The sequence below is a fragment of the Solanum dulcamara genome, chromosome 1, assembly GCF_947179165.1.
Source record: "Solanum dulcamara chromosome 1, daSolDulc1.2, whole genome shotgun sequence".
Lineage (NCBI taxonomy): Eukaryota > Viridiplantae > Streptophyta > Magnoliopsida > Solanales > Solanaceae > Solanum > Solanum dulcamara.
Window position 1 is genome coordinate 86,468,444 of NC_077237.1, and position 18,960 is coordinate 86,487,403.

The 18,960-nt window shown below is 34.2% G+C and overlaps 1 pseudogene across 1 annotated transcript; it reads right to left on the reverse strand.

The window, feature by feature from the left end:
* Positions 1-106: 106 nt before the first annotated feature.
* LOC129882816 (disease resistance protein Roq1-like) lies at positions 107-13,016 on the reverse strand (annotated as a pseudogene). The gene is made up of 5 exons (XR_008765830.1): positions 12,013-13,016; positions 10,600-11,685; positions 10,201-10,488; positions 867-2,165; positions 107-407 (listed from the first exon to the last, which is right to left on the reverse strand). The product of XR_008765830.1 is annotated as a disease resistance protein Roq1-like (transcript).
* Between the last annotated feature and the right edge of the window lie 5,944 nt (positions 13,017-18,960).

Below are 18,960 nucleotides of genomic sequence, written 5' to 3' on the forward strand. Positions count from 1 at the left end.
TGACATAAATAGTTTTGTAAAATCAGATATATTTTATGTTAAAAAATAATGAAACGAATAAACCATTTTTTAATGATAGTGACATAAATAAGCCAAATTTTTAATTAATTACATTATTAAATCATTTGTAATAGTTAGACGATATATTTGATTCTTTTTCTAAATAATTACATGAATACTTATTGTAATGAAGTGAAGAAAAGTAAAAGTAAGGGGAATACGAGTCTTCACCCATGATGTAAACATGTTGACTAATGCATTTTGTCTTCTTCAAATAATTTGATAATTTATATATAAAAGGAGAAAATTGAACGTTCATCGATTCTTCAATTTTAGCAACCGAACAATATAAATATATCTTCTCTCTTTCAGCTTTGGTCCTGCCCTTTGGCTAATAAAATAATGTCCTGTCATAAATCATCAAAAATCAAATTAAATAATCTTTACATCACTATAAATCAATCGAGATGTCACATCTCCAAATTCTACTCATCACCCATTTTTTATCTAATTAAAATTCTAAATATTAAACTCAACCAATAAATGATTCAAATTAATATGTATGATACCTTCTTTCTTCGTCCGAATATATAATAATTCATTGATTATTAAATTGCTAAACTTAAGTACTTAACATATTAGTACCGAAACTATTTGACCTATATATGTGACGACATAACCTTTTAGATATTTTGAATTACAAAATGAAAGTCCACCTAGTTAAAGTAATATATGAATAATTTCTTAGATATATGCTCATGCATGCTTAAGTTAGAACAATCACACAAAAAATATAATTACTACTTGAAATCAATTTGACGAGAATATTCAACTCATGATTCATATATGAGTGGGATAGATAAAACCTGGATGCATGCCCTGCGAACATACTGTAGGAACACATTAACTTGTTCACTTGAGACAGTTCCACAGTCGGATATTGAGAGCTTATACAGCTTAAAATAATCAGTTACGAGATCTCTGATGCTCTTCAAGCCTAAATGATAATCTGCAAATAGCTGCTCTAAATTTGGAGGTAGCTCTCCTGACAATACATTAAGATTCTGACAGGATTCTACGTTCAGGTGATAAAGCTCTGAGAGTTTGCTGATACTTTTAGTATCCAGCAAGTGCAAAGACACTAAATCCTCAGGAAGTCTACCCAAGCCTAAAATCTTCAGTTTGTCAAGCTTGGTGATGGAGGGAGGTGGTTGGGAGATTGCAGTTTCTCTCGCATCAAGTTCCTCTAACTTTTGCAAATCACCAAGATTTTCTGGAAGCTTCTCTAGCTTTTTGCAACCTCTGAGGGAAAGACGACAAAGCTCCCTCAAATTACAGAGGCTGCCTGGTAGACTTACAAGATCTTCCCAACCTTCCAGATAGAGAGCTTTAAGGCCGCTCAGATTCCCAATGGATGAAGGTACTTCTCTTATCCCAGTAGAATTCAGAGTCAGTTCTCTCAAGCAATGCATATCTCCTTTGAATTCGGGAAATGTATCTAATTTTGGGGTATTAGATATGTTGAGCGTATGATGGGATTTCAGCTGAATAGGGCTAGGAAGCTCCTTTAAGTTCTCACATCTATCTATACGTAACAAACGGAGCTTCTTTTGAACTCCAAGAGACATGGGGAGCTTTACCAATACAGAACATCGGTATATATAAAGAGATTCCAATTGCTGTGATTCAAAGAGGCTGTTTGGCAGTGCTGCAAGTTTATTGCAACCTGAAATACGGAGATCTCTAAGATTTCGAAAAGCGTCCGGAATACTTTCAAGAATTTCACAATCAATCAAATACATCTCTCTAAGGCCGCTGAGAGATGGGGGTAAGCTTCTTATCCACGGGGATTCTAGATTGAGTATTGATAAGCTACGCATATCTCCACAGATTTCTGGAAATTCTTCTAAGCTTGTGCATTCAAGGAGATTGAGAGACTCGAGAGATTCCATGCAGACAAATTTTGGAAGCTTCTTAAGTTTGCGACATTTATACAAACTCAAATAAGTAAGCATTCTGCAATGTCCAAGAGAGGGATGGACCTCTTCCAAATTCACACACCCCAGCAAATATAGTGCCTCCAAGTTTGGCATATCACCAAAATTACGGGTTTTTGTTAACCCAAGGCTATTGCTTCGATCCAAATGCTTCAAGTTGCTCAATTTCTGTATTCATTTTAAAAAAAAACGAGAAGAGAAAGTTGTTATGATAATTGAATATAAATAATTAGTTAAGTTGAATTACAGAAACAAGTATATAGCATGTTTAAGTCCTTTTGCATGCTTCACAGTAGATTTATTTGTTATATTTGCTCCAACAAACAAAGTTTCTTGACCCATCTTTGATTCACAAATTATTTAACTCAAACAGGATATGCAACATTTTTTAAGGTTCGGATTGGATATGACTTGTACAAAAAAGCTATTTTCGCCCTGCTATTTGGAAGTTGTTTCCGATTTTGACAATGGTTCAGAAATAGCCTTTTTACGTAGTGAAAAATTTTCGGACTGACCACCTTAGTTGAGTGGCAAAGATGGTAAAGCGATACAACACTTGTGTCGTGCAAGTCATGGCAAATTGATAGAATTTCACACTATATTCTCTCTGATTATCTTGTCATGGTTTCTAGCTAGTTTTTACTCATGGTAACTCATTTGAACGTATTTCATTTACTCAATTCACTCATGGTACCTCATATAAACTTATTCCATTTATTATAGGATTATCATAATTTTTGCTTTTTACTCATGATATCTCAGTTAAATGAATTCCATTTACTCATTTCCAGTTTTCACTTATGGTACCTAATATAAAATTGCTCCATTAACTTTTCTCAGATTATCAGGATTTCTAGTTTTCGCTCATGGTACGTCATAAAAAGCATATAAAAGTTACTATATAGTAGAAGCGGCTACAAGTACACATGTCGTGGTCGACATGTGTGCTTTGTGGAATTAAAGGTTATTTTGGTCATTTAAATATTAAATTATTAAATAAATTTTTAATAATTTATATTTAAAAATTAGGTAAAATATATTATAAAGCACAATAATTAACAACTTAAAATATTTTTAAAAAATATATGAAAAATTATGGTCAAATAAAAAGTTGACATGACTCTTCATATTTTATCCGTACTATATAAATTGAGATAAAAAGAGTAAAAATATTTTCAATAATTTGTATAATTGCAAATTGCGTTTAAAAAAACTATAAATTATAATAATTAACGACTTATAATAATGGAAAAAAAACTATGGTCAAAGAAATTTTGTTATTGAAATTCTATTTGTGTCACATAAGGAGAAGTAATATATATTGAACTCGTGATATATAAAAAAAAATTATAGTCGACGAAAAAATTGATTAACTTTTCAAATTTTATATGTGCCACATAAATTAGAATAGAGGGAGTGTTGGAACTAAACTAGTTTTGAATAATGTGAAACATGCACCTGATGTTCGTATGCACCTGATTTCTGTTGGTGTTCTAGATGATGAAAGATATGTTAGTACCAATGGTGGTGGAAAATGGAAACTCATTAAGGGTTATTTGATCATGACTTATGGTAACAAACGCCGTGGTCTATACTAGACTACGACTTCTACTTGAATTGATATGGTGAATGCAGTTGAGAGTGATAACTCTTCAACGTTATGGCACAAGAGGTTTAGCGACATCAGTGAGAAAGGACTTAATGTTTTAGCCAAGAAAAATTATTGTCAGATTTTCAAAGTGCAAAACTAGAAAAGTGTGAGCACTGCTTAGCTTTAAAACAAAATATAGTTTCCTTTAGGTCTAACCCTCCTTCAAAAAAGACAGAGTTGCTTGAGTTGGTACACTCTGATTTATGCGGTCCAATGAAGACAAGGACTTTGACTGGTGCACTCTACTTTGTCACTTTTATTGATGATTGCTCAAAAAAACTTTGGGCTTTTGTCTTGAAGACTAAAGACCAAGTGTTGAGTGTCTTTAAGCAGCTAAAAGCTTTAATTGAAAGAGAAATAGGAAAGAAATTGTAATGTATTTGTATTGATAACAATGATGAATATTGTAGACTGTTTGACGAATACTACAAGCATAAAGGTATTAGACACAAAAAAACTTCTCCTAAGACTCTTCAGCTTAATTGTTTGGCAGAAAGAATGAACAAGATCTTGATGGAAATAGTTAGATGAGTGGTTAGCCTATGAGGTCACCCGTGTTTTGACAGAAGAATCAAATATTGTCCCTTCATCTTTCAGTTCTTCTATTGAGGACCAACCGATTATTGTACCGCCAGCTCTTTCCCCATCTACGATAGCAAGACCACCGGTTGTACAAGTTTACTCGAGGAGGCGAGAGGCCAATGATACATGTCCTGCACCAGTTCCTTTGTCATCAAATCCTCATATGTCTGATCCTCCAGAAGATCTTGACCTCCCTATTCTAGTCGCAAAGGCACATATAGTTACAAATCAACATATTTCATTACTAATTCTGTTTCCTATGGTCATTTATCCTCTACGTCAAGATATTTGATTTTTTCTCTAGACTCTGTCGTTATTCGTAAGACAGTTAAGGAAGATTGACTCATACTGAATGGTATAATGCAATGCTTGAGGAGATACATGCACTAGATAAGAATCACACTTGGGACTTGGTGGATTTACCAAAAGGAAAAAAGGCAGTGTGTAATGACCAAGAAGGTCATTTTTGGAAATTTTATAAAATAACCATTTTACCCCTCCCTTTAGTTGCCCTGAGTAGTTTCTGATTGTTACAGAGTGTTGGTTTTTTTAGAAAATCCTATGAAAAGTTGAGTCTTTGGAAATTTTGAGTTTTCATAAACTTTAAGTATTAAAAAGTGATATTTTGGGTCAATCAGAGATACAGATCTCAGAACGGAATTTCATTGATTCCAGTGGCTCCAAAATGTCAAAATTGGCTTAGAAGACTTTAAGAAATCAGTTTTGGGAGTTGTAACGAAGATTTGAGGCCTTGAGTTGAGAATTTGAAGAATTTTAAGCCAAGGTTTGACTTTGTTCAACTTTTGGAGTTTCGATGCTTGGAATAGAATTTCGATGACTCCATTGGATTTGGGGGATAGTTTTTGATCTAAAAGAAGTGTTGGGTGAATTTTTAGAGGTTTCGAGCCTATTTTGGTATTTTGAAGGCCTAATTTGGTTTAGTTGTGACTTTTCAAATTTCGGGTCAAGGAGACCCCGAATTTGAATTTTGATGGTTCCATCAGCTCCGGAATGGCCAAATTAGGCTAGTAGCATAGTTGACATGACTATCGAGGCAATCAATACGAGTTTGGGTCATTTGACTCTTTCAACTTTGAAAGTTAATCTATGGTTGACTTTGGTTAATATTCTTGAAAAACGCACTTGGATGGAAATTCTGACAGCACGGTTAGATCCGGAGTGTTGAGTTTAGTCTAGAATGACCTTTTTTTTGGTTCTCGAGGCTTCCGGGTTCATTTTGACCCCCTCGGTGGATTTCGATATTTGGAGGTGGGATCCACTTTTTATTAAAATAATCTCGTATGATAATTTTGAATGCTACATTGATTTTGGAATATCGAATTTAGTGGGGTAGCATATCTGGTTTATTTTTTATCGGGTTTCGAACGAATTTCGAGGGTCCGTTCGAAAAGTTTAAATAATGCAAAACCAGAAAAATCTGGTGCAATAGTGCAGATTTTGCACCAAATTTTTTCAGAATTTTCTCTCAACTTTGAACTCTCATTTCTTGAGCTTTTCAAGTCCAAATTTAGTAATTCAAAAGTCTATCTTCAAGATATTTTTGCGAGGAATCCATTGGTGAGCTCGAAATCTTGATTAGAAGCTTTGTTTTAGGTAAGATTTGATATTTTAGATGCTGCCTCAACTAGTAAATCGCTGTTCAAAATTGCTGTCTCTTGCCATTTTCGAAATGAAATTATGTTGAATTTTTGAAGAGTGTATCTTAATCAATATAACTCCATATTGAGTGATTTTTGAGGCTAGATTGTGTGGGGTTTCGATGGAAACGTCATGGTATAATTTTTTTTTGATTGGGAGAGTTTTGTTTTTGAGAAATCAACGCGTAAAAAGGCTGCCTTGTTTGTTTTCTTAGATTGAAAGTGTGGAATTGATTATTTAATCATCTTGCGTTATTTTTTCACCCCAAATTGTGTTATAAATCTGATTTGTGAGCTTGGGGTGACATTTAGAACCTGTTTTGGGGGTCAAATCCGAATTTTTGAATGCGGATTCCACAATCTCTGTTTTAGACCCAAAAATTGGTCCGTCTCTAAAATTTATGAAATTAGTATCTAAACAACTGTATCGATATTGTGCTTCTATTTTTGATAGTTTGACAGTGTTCTGAGACCGTTCGGAAGGGAAAAGCTCTGACATAATAATTTGGTGCTCGCGTGTTCATCCTACAGGTAGGCTACGGTTTACCTTTATTTAGATTGAGATGGAATGTGTAAACGCATGTTGAAATAGTTGGAATTTTGGTTGGATAATTTAATTGTATATCTCAGGTGTTAAAAATCATGCTTTAGGCTTGTTATCATTTTTTTTGGATATTTAGAAGCATGTGTATCTTGTCGTTATTTGTTAGTATTATAAGGAGAGTTGAATGAGCATGTTATTGATACTGTGGAGTATGTTGGCCTTAGTATAGGATATAAACTTATTTTAGTTGCTCCGGCGACTCTCTAGTGGACTTAGATCCTTGTAGAATGGTGTAGCGGGCTAGTGCCTAGTAGTTTGGCCTTAGCTAGGAGTTACCCTTGCTCTTAAAAATACCCATATCTATAACTCGATATAATCGTGACTTTCGTGATGCATCGGCAGCACTAGATTTCGTGATCGTTGACTTTGGCTTCGATTCTAGTTTTGGCGACATATCGATTGACTCATTGGGAAGGAGATCCTCGTTACTGTTATTGTTTAGTTGGAAAGGAGAATATTCGGCATCATAGGATAAAATAACTGTGAGCATCTGGGTACCTAGTCTTGGCCTCTATTCTGGATTATCTATGAGCATTTGGGTATCCAGTCCCGACCTCCATTCCGAATTATCGGGGAACATCCGGGTAACCAGCCCCGGCCTCCGTCGGCTTGCTAGTATGACGAGCATCCAGGTATCCAGTCCCGGCCTCGATCATATCAATGTACTACAGTAAACATTCGGGTACCAGTCCATACCTTGATTGCACCAATGTATTATGGCGAGCATCCGGGCACCCAGTCCCGACCTTAGCCACGTTGGATATTCGGGAGAGCCTCTAGGTCTTAGTACCGGCCTCGACCCCTAAGGCGCCCCTAGTTATTGACTCTTGAAGATTCTGGGTTTGGAAATAATATAGTTCTTTGGTTCCTGACATTGCAGATTCTTGGTTCTCAACCTTGATAGTTGTAGCTATTCTGTGTACTCGGCGAGCTTATGGGGGTTCGTCTGGGGTTTTATTTAACTTGTGCATGAATGTTCCGACTGGGCTTATGGAGGTCCGGTTGAGTATAGTTAGCTGTAGTTATCATAGATCATACACTTTTCCCATGTGTTGATTATGTTGACTTCTATTTAGGCTTATTCCTCTTTTTCATATTATTTTTACCTTTTCTGTTTAGTCAGCCTATGATGGTTACTGGGTACCTATTGTCTTGGTACTCATACTACACTCTGCGTCTACTTTCGTGATACAGGACCGAGCACTAGTTACCATCACGAAAAGATCGAGCCTGCTGCAATCAGATTCGAAGACTAGGATGAGCACTTGGCGTGTCTGGATCACTTCCGTCTCCTTCAGTATGGATGGCCCGTAGTTTGTCTTTTGAGACTAGCCAGTTGTTGTATATATATGTTCGATCCACTTTTGGGATTTGTACTCGTCTTTTATTTTGGAGCAGCTCTGTACTTGTGACTTCCAGATTCTGAGAGGGATCTTTAATTGTTTATATCATGTTTTGGGTTACTTCCGCTTATTCTTTCTGCTTATCTTTATAATTCGCCACTCTTGTTTAGTTTTTGCCCTCAAACCCATTACTTGAAGTTCCGGGTTGACGGGTTGGCTTACCTACTAGTGGGGTATAGTAGGTGTCATCATGACCTAGGGAATCGAATCGTGACACAGTGGGATGCAAATGGGTCTTTGCGGTCAAAGTTAATTTAGATAGCTCTGTAGCTAGACTCAAGGCTCGAATAGTGGCTAAAGGATATGCTCAGACTTATGGGGTGTATTATTCAGACACATTTTCTCCGATGGATAAACCCATTTCTATTCGCTTATTGAATTCCTTAGCTGCATCTAAGAATTGGCTGTTGCACCAGCTAGATATCAAAAATACATTTCTTCATAGTGAAAGAAGAGTATATGGAGCAACCACCTGAATTTGTTGCTCAGGGGGGAGTATGGGAAAGTTTGTTACCTGAAGAAATCCTTGTATAGTTTGAAACAAAGCCCTCGTGCTTGGTTTGGAAAATTCAGTAAAGTAGTTCTGGAATTTGGGCGAAAAAAAATATGTGTGACCACTCAGTCTTTTATAGATAATCAACGATTGACATTATGCTTCTAGAAGTATATGTTGAAGACATTGTTATTATAGGAAGTGATTATACGGGGATCTCTTCACTCAAGTCATTCTTGCATATTAAATTCCACACAAAAGACTTGGGACAACTCAAATATCTCTTGGGAGTCGAAGTAACTAGAAGGAAGAAGGGAATCTTTGTCTCAGAGAAAATATGTTTGTGACCTACTCTCGGAAACTGGAAAGTCAGCAACCAAACCTTGTAGTACTCCAATGGTCCCTAATGTGCATCTGACCAGAGATTATGGCAACCCTTTTGATGATGCAGAGAGATATAGGAGGTTAGTAGGGAAATTAAACTATCTCACTGTAACTCGTCCAGATACTGCTTTTGCAGTGAGTGTTGTGAGCCAATTCATGTCTGCACCTACAGTCAAACATTGGGAAGCTTTTGAAAAAATGTTATGTTACTTGAAAAGGGCCCCTAGACTTGGCATTTTATATGGTAACGACGGACATTCACATTGAGTACTTTGCCGATATTGATTGGGCTGGATGTAAAACCAATAGACGATCTACTACCGTTTATTGTGTTTTTATTGGTGGTAATTTAGTGTCATGGAGAAGTAAGAAAAAAGGTGTTGTATCCCAATCCAATGCAAAATCCGAATATAGAGCTATGACGCAGTCCACATGCGAGATCATGTGGATACATCACATATTGATAGAAATTGGATTAAGACATTCAACACCAACAAAACTCTGATGTGATAATCAAGTTGTTCTTCATATTGCCTCAAATTTCGTGTATCACAAAAGAACAAAATATATTGAGGTAGACTGTCACTTTATTCGTGAGAAGATCCAAGATAACTTGATTTCCACCGGTTATGTAAAGACAGGAGAGCAATTAGCTGATTTGTTCAGAAAGACGTTAAATGGATCTCGAGTTAATTATCTTTGTGACAAGCTGGGCATGATCAACATTTATGCTCCAGCTTGAGGGGGAGTGTTACAGAATATAATAGATAGCTATAAATATTATATCTTCCATATACTTAATTATTGCAGCAGATTCTTAGTTGATTTCCTTGCTTTAGTTTGAGTAGTTTCCTTTCATAGAAACATATGTATTTGTATAAATATTTTGTCTTGATGAATAGAAAGATACATTCAACAATATAGCAGAAAAGAAACATAACTTTGTATCGCGTTATCATGAAAAGCATAGGGACTGTCGGATTGGGCATATAGAAGGGCAAAATGTCAACTGACTTGCATAATAAACAAACGGAGGCTATTTTAGCAACAAAATAAAACACCGACACAATATTAAAGACAAGCCACAAGGAGGGGCATTCCATGCAAAAACTTGTAGTTCTAGTTCCATTCCAACTAAATATTTTGAAGATTTAATCAGGAAAAGAAAGATAGAAGTATGAACTGCTGTAGAGAGGGAGAGATGATACGTTTGATTTAAGTCTGTACATTGGATTTGCAAGTTTTATGTTTTCACTTTTCAAGTGAGTGCTTACTAAATTAAAAATATTTTATGTTAATTGTGTATATCAAAGCACTTATTTTGTGTAGCCTTTTAATCTTGGAGTGTTTAATTCATGAGCATTAAGCCTAGCAAAAAAAAAAAAAACTGCACTTTTGTTGCTTTGGAGATAGAGATAGACAGTATACCTTTGATATTGACCAAAGTTCCACAAGCCAACTTTGACGTAAACGAAGCACAACGAGCTGTGATGGTTCAAAGCTCTCTGGCAATGAAATTGAAGGATACCCCATCCATTCAATAAGCCGCAGGCTGGAAGGAAGATAAGTGATGGCGCAGTTTGAGCTAAAAGGTGCATCATCAATTATGAGTATTTGTAAGCTTTGCATCCTCTTGAAAATATTGCTATAATTGACAAGATCATCTTCAAAATAGTAATCCTTTGGGATACGTAGGCTTTCCACCTTTTCTGTTATCTGTAAAGAATGAAACATATATTTCATTGCTAACAAACAAAAATGAAAATAAACTAAAATTAACAGCCCTAAGAGCTTAAGAAATTATTAATCATGTTAAATATTGCTTACCAACTTTCCTTTAAAAAGGTCACGAACCTCCTCGGGAAGCCATATTCTGCTGTTAGCATATTCTTCCCGTATGACTTTTTCACCCATTCCTCTTATCATAGTATGCATCACGATTCTATTATACAGGTTGATGGATAGCAGAGATTTTTCTATAAGGTAATCTATTAGAACACCACGACTCGCGTCTCTCACTACTAGTTCCACGTAAAGATCAAAATTGTATCTAGCCAAGCATGCAATATCTAGAAATGCAATATCTAGAAATAATTCCTTCTCTTCTTTGTCCAGACCATCAAAACTAAGCTTAAGCTTTCCTAGAATATCCTTGTCAGGGATTCTCTTCAGCCGATCAATTGTGTGTCTCCAGTGCTTTTTGTCTCGTCTGTACAATGAAGAACCCAAAACTTTAAGAGCTAAAGGGAGTCCACCAGCATGCCTCACCACTTGTCCTGAAAGTTTCATAAAATCTTCTTTTGGTGATTTTTCTCTAAAAGCATGCCTACTGAACAATTCAAGTGCTTCATGCTCAGATAATAGTTGGACTTCATACACGTTATCCCCAACGTGACTGATTAACAGGTGCCTGTCTCTTGCTGTTAAAATAATTCTGCTACCCATTCCAAACCACTCTGGCCCTCCAACTAAAATTCCAACTGTTTTTGATGGTTTACATCATCGAGGATGAACAGAACTTTCTTCCAGCGAAGCCTATTCTTTAAAATATTCATCCCTTCATGCTCACTAGTTAGAGTCAATTTTTCACCCAAGAGCTTGCAAATGACGACTTCTTGTAGCCATGTTAGTCCATTTTCCTGATGAAGTTTTCCAACATCACCAAGAAAACAATCAGCTTCAAATCGATGGCGGTATGTTTGGTGTAGAACATTTGCAATTTCTGTCTTGCCTATGCCGCCCATACCCCAAATTCCAATGGAGCGAACATCATTTGATTCCATACCTAATAATGAGGTTACTTTCTCAACCTGAGATTTCATACCCACTAAACTTTCCGGGAAAGGTGAAATAATTTGAAGTGACTTAGGAAATATATCATCAACTAGTTTCTTGATGCACTCTGCCTCATCCCTAAATTACAGTGAAAATAATCTCAGAGTAAATAAATAGAAAAGAAAAGACTTGTCAGAGACTAATATCTAAAACAAACGCATAATAATGTCACAAAGGTATAAAAAAAAATTCCCCCGTGTCACAAGGTAGTTTAACTCAACTATTATGAATTATAACATTTTAAAAACTAATTACATCATCAAACAACTATCTGTTTTCCTAGGATCTTTTTTCCTTTCCCGGTAAAAGTATAGGATGATGATTGTATGAAATTGTAGCTAAAAGTTTGGTCCTTTTTCCTCTTGATAAAAGAGAAACCCAAAAAAACAACAGAAGAAAGCTTACTTGAAATTTAGTAAATGATAGCCTGATATTTTCCCTGCCTCCACAAATGCACCCCTCCATCTTTGAACTTTCTCCATATCATCTTTGTGTTGGGAAAATGAATCAACGAAAGGGGGATTTTGATGGCGCACATCTGATGGACTCACATCATAGAAGACTGGAATCACAGTCTGCTCCAATTCCTTTTTACACTTTATGATGTGTGCAAGCTCCTCTAAGCACCATCTTGAGGATGCATAGCTTTTTGAAAATATTACGACAGCGAATCTGGCCTCTTCTATGGCTTTCAAAAGTTCATCAGAAATTGTTTTTCCTGTTTCTAGTCGTTCATCATCTTTAAAAGAACGGATTCCTCTTTGTTCCAGAGCATTATAGAGATGACTCACAAAGGTTCTACGTGTATCTTCACCTCTAAAACTCAAAAAGACATCGTAATTGCAATTTTTGGAAGAAGAAGAATGAGACATTGTTGAAGAATATTGCTAAAGACTAACAGGCAAGTTCTCAACTTTGGGTATATGGTGAAGGAAACTCATATAATATATTTGTTGTGCTGCTTAATAAAGAGAAATATTTGAAGTCCAAACTGGCAAATTATTTCTCAGGTATGTGAATGCAGAATTTGGTCTATGGAGAAAATTCCAATCATCTTCCACCAGGATTAGAACAGATGAAAAAATCACCAGAAAACTTCTTATCATCTTTCAATTTCAACACATAAAAATAGATGTAATACGAGGGCTTCCAAGGGATCGGTCACCTATCAAATGGGTCCAGCCTCTAATGAAGTTCACATGCAAGATCATTGTTGAATGGGGTCCAACTTCTTAGAAATTTCCAGCAAATTTATAGTGTCCACAATCTAAAGACTTTACCTTTTTTCAGCCTCAGTAGGAAACTTGTTATCACCAAAATGTTGTATTTTTATTGAATTAAGGTTTGATCAATAAATGTTGTATTTTTTTTAGAATAATTTTGTAATTGTGTATTATGAGATTTTATAAACTTTTGCTTATTTGGTAAAATTGTATAAAAAATTGGACAATTTGAATAGTTTTACAACTTATTAAATTTTTATGTTTATGAAAAACATACAATATAAAAAAGACCAAATTGCATGTCCAAACAAAACTTCAATTTCATTTCATAATTTCATATCATGATTTCTTATGGCATGTCCAAACGGGTTCTAATCATAGAGTTTTTAGGTAAATTTAAAAAAGGTTTATAAACACTAGATTTTAAGCTAATTTTTTTATATTAAAAAAAAGAAAGTAAAAGTCATAAGTTAGAATTTTTATTTTTTTTATAAGTCAAGAACTATAAATCAATTCAAACAAGCTCTAAGTCAGCTCACCACTTCTCATGACTAAATGGATGTCGAGATAATGGGCGTGTTTGGTAAGAAGGAAAATATTTTTTGGAAAATATTATCTTATTTTTCTCATGTTTGGTTGAATTAAATGGAAAATATTTTCTAAATGTACTTATTTTCTTCAAATTTAAGAAAAATGACTTCTCTAAAAAAATTCAGGAAAACATTTTCCAAAATTTCTCTTTCAACCTCAAATTATAATTTTTTTTTACCTTACTCCATACCCCGACCCTTCTTATCCAAAAAATCAAAATTTCCTTTTTAAAAAATTTCAAATTTTTTTACCCTCCTATACCAAAACCAGCCCCCTCTCCAACAAATAAAATATCAAATTTTAAAAATTTATTTTGAAAAATACATCAAATTTTAAAAATTTTAATTTTTTTTACCCCACCCAACCCCTGGCAACTCCTATCCCCCTCCCCCCATGATTTTTTTTTAAAAAGTTTGTTTTTGAAAAACATATTTCAAAATTTAATTTTTTTTTACCACAAGCCCCCCAACGCCCTACCTCGAGGAAAAAAATTAAAAGTTTATTTTTGAAATTAAAATTTTCATTATTTTTACCCCTTCCCTCCTCCAAAAATAATTAAAATTTTGTTTGTGAAAATGTTTTCAAATTTTCAAATTTTTATTTTTACCCCCCCCCCCCCCCCCCGCGAAAAATTATTATTTTTAATTTTTTTTCAATCCCAATTTGAAAGTCAGGTTCTAAGTCGTGTGTGGTCGGGTCCTGATTAGAAAGTCGAATCTTAGGTCGGAAGTTGAGTCGAGTCGGGCCCCGATTCGAAAGTTGGGTACTTCATCGGTTGTTGGTTGTCAGGATTGGGTATTGATTTGAAAGTCGGGTCTCAATTTAAGTATTGGGATCAGATCCTGAATTGGTCGATCTTGTCCATATTCGGGTGTCGAGATTAGGTCATGGGTCAGATATTCGGTTCCGATCAATCGGGATCGAGTCCCAGTTACAATGTCGGGTATAAGGTTTAGGTTCGAATGTCAAGGTCAGATCTCGAGTTAGAAGTCGGGTCCTGAGTTGTGTGTCAAGTCAGATTCTGGGTCGGGAGTTTGGGTTGGGAGTCGGAGTTGGATCCCGAGGTCAGGTCATGATTCGGAAGTCAGGTCCTGGTTTGGGTATCGGATCTTGGATCGAGGTGAGGTCTCGAGTTGGACGTCCGAATTATGTCTTGAATTAGTCATCGAGATCGGGTGTCAGTGTAGGGGTCCGAATCAAAAGTTGTGGGTAAGGTCCCGAGTCGAATGTCGGGATTGATCTCAAATAGGTCGTCAAGGTTGTATCCAGGCTAGAGTGTCGGGGTTGGAAAATGTTTTTCATTCATCAACCAAACACAAAAATATATTTTCTACTCAGCAATCAAATATGAGAAAATAAGTTAGAAATCCACTTGTTTTCCAAGAAAATATTTTCCATGAAAAATATTTTCCTTCATACCAAACACACCCAATATATCAGATAATTACTCAATTAATGATTTTTCTTACAGAAAGTCATTCAATTTTTTATAACCTCAAAGTCACTAAACTATAAATATTTTACCTACAAAATCACCCAACCTATTTAATTAATTATTTTCATTAAAATTCATTAACATGAAATTTTTATTTAAAATCAAAATTGTAAAAAAAATAAATAAAAAATACTCATTTCTCTTCTAAACTATTCTCTCTTGTCCAAAATTGTTTCTTCTCTACCTTCTTTACAATTCCTAATGTTAGAGCCCCTGCTCATGCTATGATGGATTCCAATAAAATCATGAAAGCATGGACATAATTGAATCCAGCAAAATCTGGTTTTTTATTGCCCAGAGAATAAAAAGGAAATGGGTTAGGGGTGGGTTGGATTTTATTTAGGGATGATTACTTAAATTCCATAGTGAAAAAGTCCAATTATAATTTATTTTGATTATTTTGGTAATTATCCGAATTTTCTTTTTTTTTCCAGATTTCTGATACATACGAATGACGCTGATACATTGCGATTTGATACATAAGTCATTTTAATGATACATCGCTAGTTGATACAAACCAAACATTGAGCCCATTTCGAAGGGCTTAAAAAGTAACTTTTATGTATGAAGTGTTTTTAGACTTTGAAGTGCTGAAAATTATTTTTATAAATAAGCAGTTGAGTGTTTGGATAAAAGTGCTTAAATGAAGAAAATGATGTGAATTTTAGAGTTAAAAGAATAAAAAGGATAGTTTGGGAATTTAATTAAAATATTACGGATAAAAAAGTAATTTCCATGGTTAAAAAAATGACTTTAAGCACTTAGAATAAAAAAGTTAAGAATCCTAACTTTTCATTTTTGACTGACTTTAAGAACTTTATGGCTTAAAGTTAGCATTAGACAAACACATTCAAAAGCCAAAAAGGGGCTTTAAGTTGGTTTTGACCAACTTAAAGCCCATCCAAACGGGCTCATTGTAATATCAATAAAACTTATGAATCAGCTTATAACACCTAATATATCATTAACACAACAAAAATAGCAGTAAAATTTATGTTTTATTGATTCATTGTGTGTTTGATTTGTATCAACTAGCGATATATCATGAAAATGACTTATGTAATAAATTGCGATGTATCAACGTCATTCGTATGTATCAGAAGAAAATTTTTTGAAATTTTTACAAATGGTAGGGAATAATTGAAAATATAGGAATATAAGGTGTATAATTTGATAATTTTTTTTTATTTATATGGGTTAGGCTTTAATTAAATAATAAGTCTTTTTAATTAAGTGACGTGGACCTCTAATAGGAGGCCACGTGGCATAAATAGTTTTGTAAAACCAGATATATTTTATGTTAAAAAATAATGAAACGAATAAACCATTTTTTAATAATAATAATATAAATAAGTCAAACTTTTAATTGATGATATTATTAAATCATTTGCAATAGTTAGACGATATATTTGACCCTTTTTTAAAAGTAATTACATGAATACTTATTGTAATGAAGTGAAGAAAAGTAAAAGTAAGGGGAATACGAGTCTTCCCCCGTGATGTTGACATATTGACTACTGCATTTTGTCTTCTTCAAATAATTTGATAATTTATATCTATAAGGAGAAAATTCAATGTTCATCGATTCTTCAATTTTAGCAACCGAACAATATAAATATATCTCCTCTCTTTCAGTTTTGGTCTTGCCCTTTGGCTAATAAAATAATGTCCTGTCATAAATCATCAAAAATATTAAATAATCTTTATATCACTATAAATCAATCAAAAAGCTGTATTTCACACGAGTTTTAGGAAGTGCAGAAAGAAGAAGAAGATGGTATATTCAGAAATTTCATATGGAACATTCTGAGAATTAACAGATATATATATAGACTGTTAAAAGGCACCTGTTGGAAATAGATTTGCCTGTTGAGAAAAAGTTTGTAACTTTTCGGACAAGGTTGCAACCTTTCAAAAATCTGTTGGAAAAACGGAGGGAAATATTTTTAAATTAATCCGGGAAAGAAATGGGTCGCGGGTCACGGGTCAGGATTTTTTCACTTAATTAATTAAATAAATAAATAATATTAATTAATTAAAAATTAAAGAAATTTTGGTCCAAAAAGATTATCAATCAAATCCAAATCCGAAGCCGAGCCGAGCGACGACAACGACGGCGCGAGGGGAGACCCTCTTCTTGACCCTTTAACAACATAAAGGAGTGCTTCTACTTTTAAGTAGGAGACTTTTTCTTTCCACCACCTATGTGGGACCAAAGGTTATTTAATAAAGCAAGAGAGAACATATCATTTTTTCCTCCACTTTTTCCCCCTCAATTTCTCATTCAAATTATTAATTAAACCTACAACTTATCCTTTTTCTTCATCTTCCTTGCTGTAATTATACCCTACACCTTTTCCACCATTTCTGAAAAATTTAATTTTCTCCCATATTAAAAGCTCGAATCCGACACAAAAGTGAAAAAAATATCTTCAGTGTACCATAACCCACCCAATTTGATATTTTCCCAAGCTTTTAGGAGGAGAAAAAAGATTTTGAGCTCACCATAGAGTATTTACCACAAAGTGCCAATGGAAAGGGGCAGAAGCTTTATTTTTTATTTATTTATTCTTTTTCTACCCATATTCACTATTCACATTAAATCCCTATTCTAAATATGCATGAAAAAATTGTATATCGGTAAAATGCTCTCTAACAAATGTTAGGGTAAAAGGGCAGAGGGGTTGTAATTAAAAAAAAGTAAAATGAACTGAAGCCAATTTAGATAACATATTTATATATTATGTCTATTTCTTATTCTCTATTATATAGATGAATGAATAAATGAAATATTTTCTAAATTATAATTTAAAATTTATTTATTGAAAAAAAGAATTAAAATTATTTACAATATAAATAGATTTTTTTAAAAAAATAATTATGAAATATTTTTATATTGCTTGCATCAAAATATATTTAATAAGTTATTCTATTATAGATTTCGTTAAAATTAATAAGAATATTTTTTATTCTCTCTATTTATTTCATTATAAAACGACATTATCCTATATACTCAATCAATATTTCTCACTTTTTTCTGGACTATATTACAAAAAAATTATAGAAAATTTGCTATATAGTTTTTTTAAAAAAAATATATCATAATTTTAAAGAAGCATATAAAAAAGAAAAGAAGATAAAAGTTGTTAATATAAAGGTAAATAGATACTTAAAAGTCAATTAAGAAGAAGAGATAGAATTAATATTTCTCAAAGTTAAGTGAGAAAGTTTAATTTTTAAAATAAAGTTGGAGAGTGTAATGATTTTCACCTTATAAAATTTAATTTCTTCATTTGTATTTTCAATTTTACGAAGCTTATAAAATTCTTCTGTCAACTACCTTGGGTCTATCAGGCAAGGCAGCGGAGAGATTGACGACGATGTCACATCATATTGGAGCAAGGTGGATGAAATGGAGGCTCGCTTTCGGTGCGCTATGTGACAAGAAGGTGCCACCACAACTTAAGGGCAAGTTCTACAAAGTGATGGTTAGATCGACTATGTTATATAGGACGAAGTGTTGGCCAGTTAATGTCTTTCACGTTCAAAAGATGAAAGTTGCCGAGATGAGAATGTTGAGATGGATGTGTGGGCATACCAGGAGCGACATGATTAGAAAATGAAGTTATTTGGGACAAGGTAGGAGTGACCTCGGTAGAAGACAAGATGCGGGAAGTGCGACTGAGATGGTTTGGGTATGTGAAGAGGAGAAACACAGATGCCCAGTGCGGAGGTGTGAGAGGTTGGCCATGGATGATTTCAGAAGAGGTAGGGGTAGGCCGAAGAAGTATTGGGGAGAGGTGATTAGACATGACATGACACAGTTACAACTAACTGAGGACATGACCTTAGATAGAAGGGTGTGGAGGGCCCATATTAGGGTAGAAGGCTAATATAAAGTCTCGTTATTCTGCCTTATTAGTAGGCGCATTAGCACACTATAATTGTTTTTTGTGCTATGATTTCTGTTATTATCTATTACTCTTTGTACTTTCATTATTCTATTTTATCTATGTCACTTACGTTATTTGCTTTTCTCATATC